Source organism: Aegilops tauschii, chromosome 3 (genome assembly GCF_002575655.3).
Source record: "Aegilops tauschii subsp. strangulata cultivar AL8/78 chromosome 3, Aet v6.0, whole genome shotgun sequence".
NCBI classification, from domain to species: Eukaryota; Viridiplantae; Streptophyta; class Magnoliopsida; order Poales; family Poaceae; genus Aegilops; species Aegilops tauschii.
In genome coordinates, this window is record NC_053037.3 from 232599961 (window position 1) to 232616858 (window position 16898).

The 16898-nt window shown below is 43.7% G+C and overlaps 1 non-coding gene across 1 annotated transcript; it reads left to right on the forward strand.

Moving 5' to 3' along the window:
* The first annotated feature begins 2728 nt into the window (after positions 1–2728).
* LOC120962178 (small nucleolar RNA R71) lies at positions 2729–2832 on the forward strand. Its single transcript, XR_005753026.1, has one exon. It is a non-coding gene; the product is annotated as a small nucleolar RNA R71 (small nucleolar RNA).
* Positions 2833–16898: the final 14066 nt, after the last annotated feature.

A 16898-nucleotide genomic window follows, 5' to 3' on the forward strand; every position in this document is an offset into this window, starting at 1 on the left:
GCTAGAAGCGAGGGAAGAAGAGCGGTGGAGGAGCAGCGGGGAGATGGATGGGAGGCGGCGCAAGGTGGTGAGGCGGCGGCGTCGTGGCGCGGGTGGAAGTGCTTGGTGGCGTGCCGCCACGCCGGCCTGGCTCGGCGGCGGCCGGAGGTGGAGAAGGAGGCTGAGGGAAGGAGAGATGTGCCAGGCCTGATTTGGGAATGGAGGCTGCTAGGGATTTTGATCCCCTCCGATCAGATCTGAACGTTTTCACTTTGGCCCTCCTTCTTCCTTCCTTTGGCACAAGATGATCCCTCCACTTCTTAAGCTAGCCCCCCTAAGCTTTGATCTTCTTCAAGCTTGAGTCCCTCTTTCTTCTCTTCTTGCCCGTGATCTTGTTCCTCAATTCTTTCTAGACAGAAACTTCTAGATTATAGTGCCTTGTCGCACTTTTCTGCAAAAGAAACAAACAAATAGTCACGACCTCTTTTGTGAATATCATTTGAATATTCGATAATTCTAGGCAAGAAACGATTGACATTTGTCAATAAATGGTGAATTTGTGTGCCCAAATTATGTATATGAAATGTGCTTATCAAGTTCCCCCACACTTAAATCTTTGCTTGTCCTCAAGCAAAGGCATATGATAAGAGCAAGAACATGGACAGTGAACTGACTAGAGAATGTCAAGTGAAGTAGATCTCTAAACAGTGCATGCTTTGGACTTTGCTAGTGAAAATTAATGGTTGAGAGTTCTACATATCAATAGGACACTAGTAAACTCGACCATTTTAAACTTTTGCAATGATAAACGAAGATTAGCAAGTTCAAATGCTGACTGTGCCAAAAGGTTCCTAAAGAGAGCATGATCCTGAGAACAAAAGGAGCTTGAATTAAATCACTTATTTGCAGAAATATAACATTGTGGTTGAACCACTTATTAAATTTGAAGGAAGTAATGATAATATTTTATCAGTCTCACCAAAGGAACATACCACCGATCCCGAGAACATGGTATACACCTGGCTCGACCAATTAATAGTTTTTTTAGTTTGTCTCCCCAAAGGAACATACCACCAATCCCGAGAACATGGTATACACCTGGTTCGACAATTACATTTTTTAATATAATTAACACCTATCCGATCCAACCAGATTTCACAAGCCACCGATCCAGGGAACATGACATGCTACTGTTAGGTAGATCAGATAATTATTTATTCATTATTACTTATTTAACAAATGAATACAAAAAGGAAACAAGAATCATCACTCATCCAGGTCTGGTTCACATACTATCGATCCAGGGAACATAGCATGCTAGTCCATAGTGGCGAGTGATTGCTCTGAATGGGAACACATTAGGCACAAACTCAACATCTGAAACTTAATGATCTAGGTGTATCAAGGTAAGAGCAGAAAATAATTAAGTTTTCTAGTCTACTAGGGATTTGAGCACTCAAAACTAATAGCTTTCACTAATTTCAGCAAAGCAAGCAATATGTAGATCACTAGTTTACATGGCATTCAACAATCAGTTCGCATATTCTCATCAAGCACCATATGTCAAATAAAATTCAGTGGGGCAACATTTAAGAAATGGGTTAAGCAACCCAAATAACATTTGATTTCAGCATGATATACTCGAAATTGGTCATGAAACAGCTCACCGGGCACTATGAAGTAGCACTCGCTTGATCACTCTCTAAGCTGCTGCTCTTCTCTTTTTGCTTCTCTATCCTCATGCCTGCTCCAGCTTCACTCTTCTTCGCGTGTGCCCATTGCTTCTCCTCATCACCATGCCGTGGATCCACTAGGATCCCAGGGAATGTCATCTCGAACTCGGTCAACTCGCAGTAAATGGTGCACAAGCATCAACCTGAAAGAACACTCAACAACCAAGCCAATACAAGTGACAGAGAGAATGCCCTCTAAGTCATCGATCGAGTACCCTATCATATAAGTATATCTATTGAGCAAATCAGGAACATGTATCAACAACAAGTCACATGGTGCATAGGCAATATCAGCGATATGACATAACTTATCCAGAAAGCTGAGATAATACCTGAGATAGTTAGGAAGAAGCTTCAGGACTACCTCAATTGAAGATACCAAGTGAGGTGTGATTGTAGAAATTTCCACCGGACTCGTGTCAACAAGTGAAATAGTAGAGCTTGGCTCCTTGACATCTGAATCCACCTCATCATAATTAACCATGAAGCTTTCCATCTTAGGCTCAAGTGTTGAGGAATCAATGCGGCTAACATCATTGAAGCTGAACTTCTCCATATCTGGCTCTAGCAGCACATGATCAATATCAACTAAAGGTGACTCCTCAATATAAAAAACAACTAACTGCAGCTCTGGCTCATCCATGGAAGAATCATCACAATGCAAAACTAAATCTCGAATGCTAGTATCCATATGATCTGAAGTGTGTGTGTCAACTAGGATGGTATCATCATCATCAAAGATAATCCATGAAAGCTCAATCTTGTCACACAGAGAAACTGGTTCCGGCTTTTGTGTAAGACATTCTTGCTGCGATGAAGTGAATTGTTGCAAGCAAGCAACTAGACCAGAGGTGGGCTTCTCATTGTACCACTGAAGTTGGTGGAAGGCTATGTTCTCAATCAGCAGAAAAGCATCATCAAGTGTCTTGTTTGCTCCACCCGCTGCCATATCGACGTAAGCTCGAGTGTCCGAAGTCAATCCTCTATAGAATATCTGCAGCTCTAACCATCTCTCGAGCCCGTGGTTAGGACATCTCCTGAATAAGGCTTTGTATCTCTCCCAAGCATCATACACGCTCTCGCCTTCACGCTGAATGAAATTGAAGATGTCATCTCGAATTGCGGACTGCTTGTGTAGTGAGAAATATTTATCCAAGAAAGCTCGTGATATCTCATTCCAACTGTATAACCTTGATGGCAAGGATCGATACCAAGCACGAGCATCATCACGGAGAGAGAATGTGAACAACCTGCACATGATTGCATCTTGAGGAACTCCATGGTACTTGACTGTATCTGAATACTCCATGACTCGGTGTAAGTGCTCATTGGGATCCTCAGTAGGCAGTCCTCCAAACTGTTGTTGTTGAACCAAAGCAATAAGACCAGGCTTTAGCTCAAAATTTTCCGCCTCAAAAGATGGCCAAAGTGGCCCTGTGGAATAGCATTGGCTGCTTGGCATCCAAACATCACAAAGCATCGCCATATCTCCACCAAGTGTAACTATCAATCAACCTGTAAATAGTTCAGATTTCCTACGCACACTCAAACAGTAAATACTAGTTAGAATGTTAGTATCCTAATAAGCCAAAGCAACAGCAAGGAAAAAATATATAAAAGAAACACAACAAATTAAATACACGACGAATTAAACACGGAACTAAAATAAACCTAGTCTATAGCCAACATAATCGCTCGACGCTAGTCCCCGGCAACGGCGCCAAAATGATCAATTGTAAGTACAGCGGGATATTTCGCCCAAACTGTGAGTGTCGTGTTCCCCACAGGGACTAGGCGACGACGACTATGCTCGGCTAAATCTAGGTAACACAATTGTAAGAGACGAATGCTGAAAATAAAACCTAAACTAACAAGGTCGTTCCCAAAGATCGTCGACAAAGAAAATGCAAAAAGCACAGGGAGATTCAAAATTTACTCATTGTCTTTTTGGTATTTTCGTAATGCTTAAGAAGTTAAAATACTAATACGAGCATACATCAATGACAAGAGAAGTGAAAAGACATGAACATAACATGACAAGGACACATATATAACTATCAAACATGAACAGAGGGAACAATCACGGTTATATGGCTGAATATAAATGTTTCACAACACAAGCTCACACACATATTTTTGTATCACAAGTACTTGAGTAAACACATAAACTCCAAACTAGAACAAATTTACAAGGTTAGATAACATATATGGCGACTGACTGACCACAAATACACAACAAGAACACTTCAACTAGTGAGAACGCACAATATGAAATACAATATTTATAAGTATGAAACTGAATCGTTCACAGATTGCAAGCATTTATAAAATCGGAACATTACACAATTCTGAACAGTACACTTCTTAAGTTTATAGAAATTTCAGAGAGAGAGAGAGAGAGCAGGTTCAGTTGGAGACGAGCAGCAGCATTAGGGGATTCAGAGAAGAAGTAGGGGCATCAGGGAGAGAGGAGCAGCAGTAGGACCAAGGAGAAGAAGCAGCAGCGGGTGTGAGGAGAGGGCATCAGCAAGAGGGGTTTAGAGAAAGAAGAAGCAGCAGCGGGGGATTAAGAGAAGAATAGGAGCAGCAGCTAGAGGCGAGGGAAGAAGACAGGTGGAGGAACAGCAGGGAGATGGATGGGAGGCGGCGCAAGGTGGCGAGGCGGCGGCGTCGTGGCGCGGGTGGAAGTGCTTGGTGGCGCGCCGCCACGCCGGCCTGGCTCGGCGGCGGCCGGAGGTGGAGAAGGAGGCTGAGGGAAGGAGAGATGTGCCAGGCCCGATTTGGGAATGGAGGCTGCTAGGGATTTTGATCCCTTCCGATCAGATCTGAATGTTTTCACTTTGGCCCTCCTTCTTCCTTCTTTTGGCATAAGATGATCCCTCCACTTTTTAAGCTAGCCCCCCTAAGCTTTGATCTTCTTCCAGCTTGAGTCACTCTTTCTTCTCTTCTTGCGCGTGATCTTGTTCCTCAATTCTTTCTAGACAGAAACTTCTAGATTATAGTGCCTTGTCGCACTTTTCTGCAAAAGAAACAAACAAATAGTCATGACCTATTTTGTGAATATCATTTGTAATTCTAGGCATGAAACGATTGACATATGTCAATAAATGGTGAATTTGTGTGCCCAAATTATGTATATGAAATGTGCTTATCACAAACTCTGATCAACTTCCTCATACAAGGCTGTAAATGATAAACAGCTAACTGTATTTTATTCCTCTCACGGGATTGAACGCGCAGAGAAGAAAAAGGGAGAGTGTGTATTTCATAGATCCTGAATTAGCAAATGGCACAACAATACATGGTAAGGACCTACGGGACTGGGCCGTTAACCCGGTCGTCCGTCTCTTCAAAAACACATCCCATGCAGAATCATTTCTCTGGCCATATCATGAACGTAAGTCAAGCAAACAACCACGTATACACTGATTGTCTTCCAAATTTCGACATAATTAGTAAGTTCATGGTTGTCTTAATATGTAGCAATCACTGGATATTGGTATTCATTGTTCCAAACAAGAACACAATTCACTACATCGATTCTCTTAGAGAGTCAACAAACGCTCAGGATCTGACGCATCTTCAGCAATTCATGGATAGGTATTGAATTCTATGATGTTGAAATTAATTTGCATTCATATCTGGTTCAATGATTGATGTTGTCAAAACTCATCTTCATTTGCAGTGTGCTCGCATTGTGGAAAACTAAACCAGGGAACCTGTTCAAGAGGGAACTACCTCTGCAGCACGAGATCGTTTCTCCGGTAACACACCGAAATCCGTTATTTTCGGAAAATTTATCCAACAGTCTGCAAATACCTTTTCTTACGCTAGTCAAATGTTCAAGCTTCTAAATAAACCTCTTCCTATTTTGTCTAAAGAAAAAATAATACATCTAACACCGGTTAGGTTGTTCCTAACAGGACAAATACATGACTAATTCTGTACAAAAAATTTCAGTGTCCTCAGCAAGAAGCAGGGACAAACCTTTGTGGATACTATGTTTGCAGACACATGATCTCCATCTGCAAATCTGCTGATAGTTGTGACGATCCTCGTGAATTAGTACCAGTAAGTCTATCTTAATTAATATCTTCTACTCCACTCATATGGCACATTATGATCTTAAAAATACTGCAGCTCATCTTAGAACCGAGGACACTGAAAAACTCTCGGCTGGTAAATTGCTGATGGTTCGGAGATTTATCAGCGACTTCTTCCTGAATCACTACATCAATCCCACTGGTGATAATAAAGATTGCAGCATGCGTTCCCCTGAAACATTGAGTAAGAATTAGCCGCTAAACATATACGCATGGATCCATTGTTTTCCATCTCATGAGGTCTTCATATTTCGTACACTATGATTAATAATTAAATTATAATGCATATATGTGTGGACAAATCATTGGAATTTAGCTACCATATGTTCAATGGCAATTGTTGCGAAATCTGATGAATGTTCTTCCTGTGGACACTATTTGTTCAATTGAATATTGTGGCGAATTTGCTTTTTGCATGATGATTCAAAATGGCATATTTTTGTTTATTTGTTCAATTGAATATTGTGGCGAATTTGCTTTTTGCGTGCCGATTCAAAATGGGATATTTTTTGTTTATTTGTTCAATTGAATATTGTGGCGAATTTGCTTTTTGCATGCCGATTCAAAATGGGATATTTTTGTTTTAACCTGGCAATTGCTCCGCACACGGTTCAACTAAATGAGTGTGTGCGAACCACATCGGAAAGCATACGTCAATCGTAGAGGAACCGTCGGTGATACACAGCAGATCGCAAATGATTTGCAACACTACTATGTGTGCGTAGGCTCTCCGGAACCGTTTGTGATATCGCGTTATCGCACACGAGAACTCGAAGTAAACCGTGCCCAATGTAAAATACAATCCCAGTCGTAATTTTTTCAGGAAACATGTGGGATCCCAAATGAAAAGCACACGTCACTCTTACCGCAACCAGCGGTGATAAACAACAAATCACAAACGGTCTGCAGCACTTGTATGTGTCCGAAGGGGCTCCTGGACCGTTCGTGATAGAACATTATCACAGACGGTAATTGTTGGGAAACGTGTGCGATGGAGTCTTGCATGGCAGACGGGTTACGTAGAAAACTCGTGTGCGATGGGGCACAAATCGCACATAGTTCATATGTTGGCCCGTGTGCCTTACATACTGTTTCCCAAACGGTTCATTACGACACACCATTTGGTTTCACTGCGTCATTAGAAACGTTTAATCATTGATCCCACACATGCGAAAGAATTTAGTGTGTGCTTGAGCGCACACGATTACATTTTGGAAGGCCTCTGGATCATTGCTCCATATCCCCGACGGTTTCTGGGTCGTGTGAGAAGGATCCCCTATCGCCCACACTAACTTGGCGATGGTTCCAAATGCTGTCGCGGAAAGGGTTTGAAAAATGTTTGTATAGCACCGACGCGTACCAGTGCCTCGCAAGCATGTGCAACTACGATAAAAGTATGAAGATAAAATCTAACCATAGCATTAAACTTTTGGATCCAAATCGGTCCCTTACGAAGTAGCGCATAAACTATGGTTTAAGCTTCTGTCACTCTACCAACCCATCATCTGATAACTACTCCACAATACATTCCCTTAGGCCCAAATATTGTGAAGTGCCATGTAGTCGACGTTCACATGACACCACTAAGGGAATCACAACATACATATCATCAAAAAATCGAACACATATCAAGTTCACATGATTAGTTGCAACAAGATTTCTCCCGTGACATCAAGAACAAAAGTAACTACTCACAAATGATAATCATGCTCAAGATCAGAGGGGTATTAAATAGCATAATGGATCTGACCATATAATCTTCCACCAAATAAACCATATAGTAATCAACTACAAAATGTAATCAACACTACTAGTCACCCACAGGTACCAACCTGAGGTTCCAGTACAAAGATTGAACACACGAGATGAACTAGGGTTTGAGAGGAGATGGTGTTGTTGAAGATGTTGATGGAGATTGCCCTCCCAAAGATGAGAGGGTTGTTGGTGATGATGATGACAATGATTTCCCCCTCCGAGAGGGAAGTTCCCCCGGCGGAATCGCTCCGCCCGAGGGCAAAAGTGCTCCTGCCCAAGTTCCGCCTCAAGACGGCGGCGCTCCATCCTGAAAGTCCTCTCCTTTTTTTTCAGGTCCAGAATTCCAGCTGCCGGTCTTCTCCCTCTTTCTGTAAACCTTGCATATTATGAGAGAAAAGGCATTATAATTATTCCAAGAAGCATTATTACCCATAAAAACATAGTAAATAATAGTTGGTAAACATGATGCAAAATGGTCGTATCAGTTATCAAGGTAACCTCGTCCAAATCGCCTACTGATCAAAATCTTCCGGCTAGACAGAGTGAAATATTTGTGCTACATACATAAGTTCAATCCCTAATGGAGGTTGTTTCTGAAACAAGAATAGTGGTTGACAAATGTCTTCAAGATATGAATAGTTTTGAAACCAGACTATGAGACATTTGTTTCGTTATTCAAGACAAATGGCAGAAACAAGGGGAAGGTCATGCTGCTCCATCGGATTCTACAGCCTGAAACATTAGCACACATGTCAAATGATATGTGCTTCTATACATCTGATGGTGCATTTATCTTCAAGGACTGTAAACTTTTATGCCAGCAGGCCTTTTGTCGTATGGATGTAATTTATTTTGTTGTGATACAACATTTATCGTGCTACCAAAGGCCGTATAAATTATGATGCTACTTTTGCATAGTGTAGGTTTATCTTAGTAATGTATTCAGCATCATCGATCTCCTTTCACCCAAAAGCATTGTAGGAGCCCAACGGGCTGACATTCCTCAGGCCCACAATTCCAATTGGGCTAAAATCGATAATGGGCTATAACGGCATGTAGCACACTCAAAACATGTGGGCCTAAATCAGCATAAGCTTTGTTATTTTTGACAGGCATGTGCCCATAGTGGGCCATAAGTCAGGTTGGGCCCTAATTGGGCCAGATTACGCCCATGGCTTTTAGGAGGCCAAAAGATGATTGGGCCTGAAATGTCCCAAATAACCCACTGGTCATTAGCAGGCCGAAATGTATCCCAGCTCATGGTGGCCCATTTACAATCCTGTTCATTCACATGCCAAAAGTCAGACGGGCCGTAAATGCGCCGACCTACTACACGGGTCTTTACTGGGCCGGAACTGCGGCGGGCTTGATTTGTATTAGCTAGTATATGGGCCGTTAATAGGCCCGATGTGACCTTGGGCCACATATGGCCCAGATTTCGCCCGACGTTAACAGGTCGAAAAACATAACAGGCTAGAAGTGGCCCAAATCTACAGTGGGCCGCTGACAAGCCGAATGTCAGACCTGGCCGAATATGGCCCAATTCCTTCGTGGTATTTTATGGGCCGAAAGTTTCATTGGTCCATAAATGGCCCAAATGTAGCATAACCTTTAACATGCGGAAACACACTTGGCCGTAATTCGGCCCAAATACTTAGCGTACTATTAACGGGCCAGAAGTGACCATAGGTCGCAATGAAGAGAAATCTAGAACGGTCCATTGATGGGCTGATTTGACACTATTCCTATGGGCCTTACTGCAAATGGGCCGTCTACAAATAGGCTGTTAATGGGCCAGTCTGCTAATTTTGACTGGGTCAGCCTTTTTAACCTAAATGGGCCGCTGTTGGGCCTCACCATGTGTCGACGTATCATAGGCGCCTCCTGGCCATTGGGCAGTTGACATCTGTCCCAACACAGAGCTAACGCCAATGAGAATTTTACATGTGGAAAATCGCCATTGGTCTTGGCTGTTAACGGGTTATCGGATCCAAAATCAGACCCGATAGCTTAACGGCGACCCGTTACGGTGGATGCCACGTGTCAGTTACCCTTGAAAAAAGCACTTCCATGACACACCATTTATCATCATGGAAGTGGACACTTCCATGATGATAATTTGAGTATTGTCATGGAACACTTCTACGACAGCACAGGTATGACTATCTTGATTCTGTCATAAAATCGTCATGGATGTACATGCATGAAAGAAAATGTGACCTACTATGACAAATATGTACCATCACGGAAGTGTTTTTTTGTAGTGTACTCCTCTGGTGTCCGGGAGTGACAAGATCTCATGGTCTAAGGAATAGATACTTGACCTGAAGAAAACTGTAGCAAATAACTAAGCGATACGATCTATTGCCAAGCTTACAGTTGGGTCTTTTCCATCACATCATTCTCACATCATTCTCCTAATTATGTGATCCCGTTATCAAATGACAACTCATGCCTATGGTTAGGAAAATTTAACCATCTTTGATCAATAAGTTAGTCTAGTAGAGGCTCACTATGGACATGGTGTAGTTTATGTATTCACACATGTATTTAAGTTTCCAGTCAATACAATTATAGCATGAATAATAAACATTTGTCATGAATGGGAAATATGATAATAAACATTTTATTATTGCCTCTAGGGCATATTTCCAACACAGTTGTGGCTGCAATTATTTTATTTTGATGTTCTACTTATTGGCTCTCCTTCTCTGCCATTGCTGCTTGCAGTCTTCGACATAATGATGGTCCCATTTGGATCCGCATCCGGCGCTGTTCACACGGCCACCCGCCGGCAAATGCAATGGGTCCTTGCCGAGGGTCAAATTGATCGACCGGTTAAGAGGAGTGTTCCACCTAGCCGTGGACCCTTGAGAGGTCTGAGGTTCTGCATGCTGCCTTGTCAGTTCTTCTTCAAGTCTTCTCGTTTGGTGATCGGTGAAAAATTCCCTTGACTTATAATCATAATGGTACCGGCCCCTGACATAGTTATATTCAAGGGGGTCTTTGAATTGCTTGAAGTGGTTTGGGATGCCCTTTGCTGCAAGTATAGCGTCCTGCTTGTCCCACACAAGCTTCTTCCCAAGAAAACCATGCCTTCCGAGGGTGTGGTTACTTAATGTCTTTGATCGCATATCCTCCCCCCATGTCGACTGGCTCTGCACCACAAGGTTCTCCTGATTTTTCACTAATGGTATGCCACTTCTTCTAGATCACGGAGTAATCTTCGTGAAGCTCTTTTCTTGAGGCTGATTTTCAAGAACTCAAATTCTTTGAGAACTTATGGATTGCATGGTTGTTCACCTGATTCTTTGGGTATGATAGGTTGTCGCACTCACCATGAAACTTAAATCTTGCGTGCACCATTCTTATGTGGAGTTCTTGGAGATTATCTTTGCCTAAATCCCTTATATTGGACTCATTGATGGAGCAGACTTCTCGAAGGATGACGCCTAGGGTGCAGCCTTCCACAGACTAATAGGCTCAACAGTGGAGTTAACTCAAGTGACCACAAGCCTGTTAGTGCCAATAGCATTTTGGCTCCTAGGTTTCCGCTGATTCTTGATTGTTGGATCATCCTCCTCCTCCACCTCCTCCTCATCCTCAATACAATACTCATCTGCATCATCTCCGACAATACTAGCACAATTATCAGGACTACTGTCCTCACCAGGAATATCTTTGTAGCCATTGCCTCTCACATAGCAGTCATCCAGATTTATCTCCTCTTGTTGAAGATCTTCATCATAATCGTTGTTTCCCTGCATGTCCTTAAATACTGCTTCGTCGTTAGCCGAATGTGTCAAAGGAGAGCCCACGTCGAACATCTACAAACAAATAGGACATAGACTTAATTTGTATACAAAATACAAAATTTCGGCATGACCTTTGCCAAAAATAGGACATATTAGTTGCCAGAAATTTGACGAAACGGAAATTAATCAACATTTTGCCAAAAGATTGGCAACCCTATATAGTCCCTCCAAACAATTCATCACCAACACAACAAGTCAACAACAATTCATGATTTCAACCACATTTCGTAAAAAAATTTGGCAACAATTGTAACAAATTTGTCTATGAACAATTAAATCTTCGTGATTTCAACCACATTTCCTCAAATCCATGTCCAAAAACAACTCACAATGTTACAACTAGAACTAATTTACTCTAATATATATGTGTAGCAATTGTAACAAATGTCTATGAACTGAAAAAAGAAGATATCTCACTTACCGGCGGAATAGCGGTCTTTGTAACTGGGCAGAGCGACGTCGTACGCTTTGCAACCCAAGCTGCTGAAGGCGAGGTGAGGTGGTTGGGGCCGGCAGCACGACAGTGGGGGATGAGCAGCGGCGCAAGTAGTGGCCCAGGGAGGGGGCAGGGATGGACTGAGCGGTGGGAGAGAGGGCGAGGGCGGCGCCAGCGGCGACGCCATCCAAGGAGCTCGACTGGTGCATCGATGTCATGAGATGCGGCGGCGGGCGACGACGAGGGCGGCGACAGCGTGAGAGAAGTGGAGTGTGTGCGTTAGTGCGAAACGAAATTCCCCCCAAAATTGGCTAAGGCAATGTGAAAAATAGCTATGGTATTGGTGACGTCATGAACGGGATTGGTGAGGTCACCAACGCCATAGCCATGTTTCACATTGTCTTAGCTGATTTGGGGCAAACGATCACACGCAAAATCTAGTTTAGCGCTATTTTTCACATAGCTTTTTAAATCCAAAAAAATACGTGAGAAGATTTATTTTATTAATATTAAAATACGATCAGAACACAAGTGCTGCTGAATAATAAAAGATATATAAAATTAAGAGTGGCGTCGTTTCTAAATTCTCTTGATAGAACTTTCTACATCCAACAACGTGTTTCGGCTTATTTTCGTACACTTTGTTTTGAGCTGGACTTCACCTTCTTCTTGATAGACGCCAGATTGTTGGTCGTCATGGTCATCTAGATCTTCCTTCTTGGACAAGTCTTTGTCGCCCTGTTCTTTCTGCCTTTGTTACAAAAAGTTTCTCACTTCCTGAACCTCCGCACGGACTTCCTATCCATCCAGCCGATTTTCATGTTCGACCTTATTCTTCATGCCTCCATATGGCTCATCATCATGCGTCGCCCCTTCAACTTCGACATCCTCCTCGTCCTCACCATGACCAGGCATGAAACTATGTTTCAACAAGTGCATCTTCACACGACTAGTGGAAGTGTCAATCAAAACTCCGTTTTCGCACTTCTTACATGGACACAATATCTCTTTTTCGCCTTTGCGATTCATATCTTCCAACGCCACCCGGAAGAACTTATTTATAGTTCGGCCCATATATATTTGTAAGAATCGTTCACTTCATACCATTGCCTAAAAAAGGTCAAACAATATTTCAGATGACTATACCTTTTGCTAAAAATGGAAAACCCAAAATTGGGCATATTACCTATATTAGATTGTCGTCGAAAGATGTAATCGGTCGAGGGCAGCAGACGACTGATACGTCCATTTTGCATCATGTTTACCTACTGTTATTCACTATGTTTTTATGCATAATAATGCTTTCTGGAGTAATTCTAATGCCTTTTCTCTCATAATATGCAAGGCTTACACAAAGAGGGAAAATACCGGCAGCTGAAATTCTGGACCTGGAAAAGCTACGTCAGAGTTACCTATTCTGTACATCTCCAAATGAGCTGAAACTTTACAGAGAATTATTTTGGAATAAAAGAAAAATACTAGAGCAAATAACTACCAGGAGGTCCACCAAGTGGGCACAACCTACCTGCCGGTGCAACCAAGGTTGGAAAAAGCGATAGGTGTAAGCGAGGCGGTTGGCCTTCGCCTAGTGCCTAGGCGGTGCTTAAGCACCCTAGGCGCAGCCTAGGCGGTTATGTAATTTTTACTATCGGGGTGTATATGTGGTTATTATATGTGTATTTTATTAATTTAGGGCATATAAGTATGTTAACTACCAGTACTATGATTGGAGTATGGCCCATTTGGCATATCAGTGCAATATGGCATGATTTCTCGCTTGGGTAGAGAATTTCTTACTTCCTCTGCCTAGACTGCTGCTTATGCCATAGGCGAGGCGTTTGGCCATTACCTAGCGCCTAGGCGTGCCTAAGCGCCTCCTAGGCACTGCCTTTTCCAACAGAGGGTGCAACAAACCTTGGCGTGTGTTGCCGGGACCGTACACAGGCACAAAGGCGAGATTGCAGTGACAAGACAAGACCAAGCTGAAGAAATAGCTCTTCGAGAAATCAAAGGGCGGATCAAGAAGACCAAGACAAGCCAAAGAAGTAGGATGTCACTAAGGAAAAACCTCCCTTCCCGGGCAGATGAGCCTGGTCAGGTCGAGGCTTCACTAAAGACAAGTCCCAAGATTTCACCGGTAGGCTTGCCGGGGCCGCCAAGGGCGGGTCACCCTGCGAAGACTCTGCCGCTCCACTGCACAGCGACGCAAAGTCACTTATCAGTGCGATGGCAAGCCCCCAAGTGATTAAGTGGCTGTCATTTGGCATGTCGCAACCATTTGGAAAGAAGATTCACCCTGTATGAAACCCATCTAGAGGCGTGTCATGCAGACAGACAAGAGGGTGGTTGAGCGGTGCGGCAGGCTTGCCGGGCTTCATTCTCAGTCCGACACCTAGTAGTGCATTTAATGCACTTTGTCCTAACTGCCAGAGTTAGGTATGATAACACTGTTGGCTATCTAATTAGTGGGTAATGACTGATTTGCCACTGTGGTGTCGCGGGAAACCACGGCCACCTATGGGACCAGGGGGTCCCTTGCTGGTCCGGCAAGGGGGCGACGCGTTGCGCAAAGAGCAGATGGGCGTGGTGCAGCACGACAGAGATCACACGGGCAATTTACCCAGGTTCGGGCCGTCGTGAGGCATAAAAACCTACTCCTGCTTTGATGGATTGATGGATGAAAAGGTGGTGGCGAGCGTAGTACACTTGCCCGGCAGGGGTTGCCTTGGGGCAGCAGCGACTACGCGCATATGGGGGTGTGAGTTATCCCATCTTCTAACCCTTTCTACGGTTGCCATGGGCCTCCTTTTATAGAACAAGGGGTAACCACAGTAGCATAGTAGTCATTATGCACTGATAAGATCGCAAACAGTGCTATCATACCTAACTCTATGGGCTGACAGGGCGCATTAAATGCACCGCTTAACGTCACATCATTGGTTGCCAACAAGGCTTGCCGGGCTATCTTGCCAGCTCCGCACCTTTTTTCCTGATACGTCGCAGGACGGGTGTCATCTATGGGTTTCTCCTATAGGAAATGGCTGCCATGTGGCGAATGGCTGCCAGTTAATCACTTTACGGCTTGACACTGCACTGATCGACGACGTGGGTCATGGTGGAGTGGTTGGTGAGGTAGTTCTACCTTCGTGAGTGTCACGCCCAAGATGCGACCCTATCCTAAAGGAACTCGAAGGTCCCACCAAGGATAGAAGCGCATCTTGAAGACGCTTTTGCAAGGTGGATATCATTACATCAACATTACATAATATTTGGGGATACATACAAGGCATACAAATGCCACAAGAATACAACAATACATCATACATAAGCTCAACATCCGACTACGGATGTAACATAAACAGAAACTCGAATGACATCCACCCTGCTAGCCCAGGCTGCTGACCTGGAACCTATCCCCTGATCGAAGAAGAAGCAGAAGAAGAACTCCAAACAAGTAAACATCGCTCTTGCGTCGTGATCATCGCAAAACCTGTACCTGCAACTGGTGTTGTAGTAGTCTGTGAGCCACGAGGACTCAACAATCCCATTACCATGGGTATCAAGACTAGCAAAGCTTAATGGGTACGGAAGGGGTAAAGTGGTGAGGTTGCAGCAGCGACTAAGCAAGTATGGTGGCTAACTTACGCAAATGAGAGCGAGAAGAGAAGCAAAGGAACGGTCGTCAACTAGTAATGATCAAGAAGTGATCCTGAACTCTTACTTATGTCAAACATAACCCAGAAACCGTGTTCACTTCCCGGACTCCGCCGAGAAGAGACCATCACGGCTACACACGCGGTTGATGCGTTTTAATTAAGGTCAAGTGTCAAGTTCTCTACAACCGGATATTAACAAATTCCCATCTGCCACATAACCGCGGGCACGGCTTTCGAAAGATAATACCCTGCAGGGGTGTCCCAACTTAGCCCATTATAAGCTCTCACGGTCAATGAAGGATATTCCTTCTCCCGGGAAGACTCGATCAGTCTCGGAATCCCGGTTACAAGACATTTCGACGATGGTAAAACAAACCAGCAAAGCCGCCCGAATGTGCCGACAAATCCCGATAGGAGCTGCACATATCTCGTTCTCAGGGCACACCGGATGAGCCAGACGTCGGGTTGGCATAGACCCTGGTTGCCCAGGGGGCGCCGGACATCGCTCGGTTTGGACCAGCACTTGGAGAAGCACTGGCCCGAGGGGGTAAAATAAGATGACCCTCGAGAGAGCGACTCCCTAGGGAAAAGAAATAGGCTAGGCAAATGGTAAAACCAAGGTTGGGCCTTGCTGGAAGAGTTTTATTCAAAGAGAACGGTCAAGGGGGTCCCATAAATCACCCAACCGTGTAAGGAACGCAAAATCAAGGAACATAACACCGGTAGGACGGTAACTAGGGCGGCAAGAGTGGAACAAAACACCAGGCATAAGGCCGAGCCTTCCACCCTTTACCAAGTATATAGATGCATTAATAATATAAGAGATATTGTGATATTCCAACATAAACATAATCCAACATGGAGCAATCTTCATCTTCACCTGCAACTAGCAACGCTATAAGAGGGGCTGAGCAAAGCGGTAACATAGCCAAACAACGGTTTGCTAGGAAGGGTGACAAAGGTTAGAAGTTCATGGCAATTTGGGAAGCTTGAGGAGCAAGTGATAGATAGCGCAGCATAGCGATAGAACGAAGCAACTAGCATAGCAATGATAGTAATGAGATCCAAGGTGACGGTCATCTTGCCTGAAATCCCGCTAGGAAGAAGAACGAGTCCATGAAGAAGATGAAGCCATGAAGACGAACGAATCCTCACGATCGCAATGACACGGGAACTATCGAGAAGAAGCACACAACATGGTGAACACACCACACATGAACAAGGCATGATGCTCAATCAAGTATGATGCATGACAAGGCTATATGAAGCTACTCCTGACGAGAGATGATGCATACAAGAACAACACATCAAGGCAAGTTTAAATGAGGCCGGAAACAACATATAACAAATCTGGTAAGTCCTCATATGCAAATTTCGAAATTGGTCCAGAACTGAATAAACCTTATATTCAAGTTGTTAAA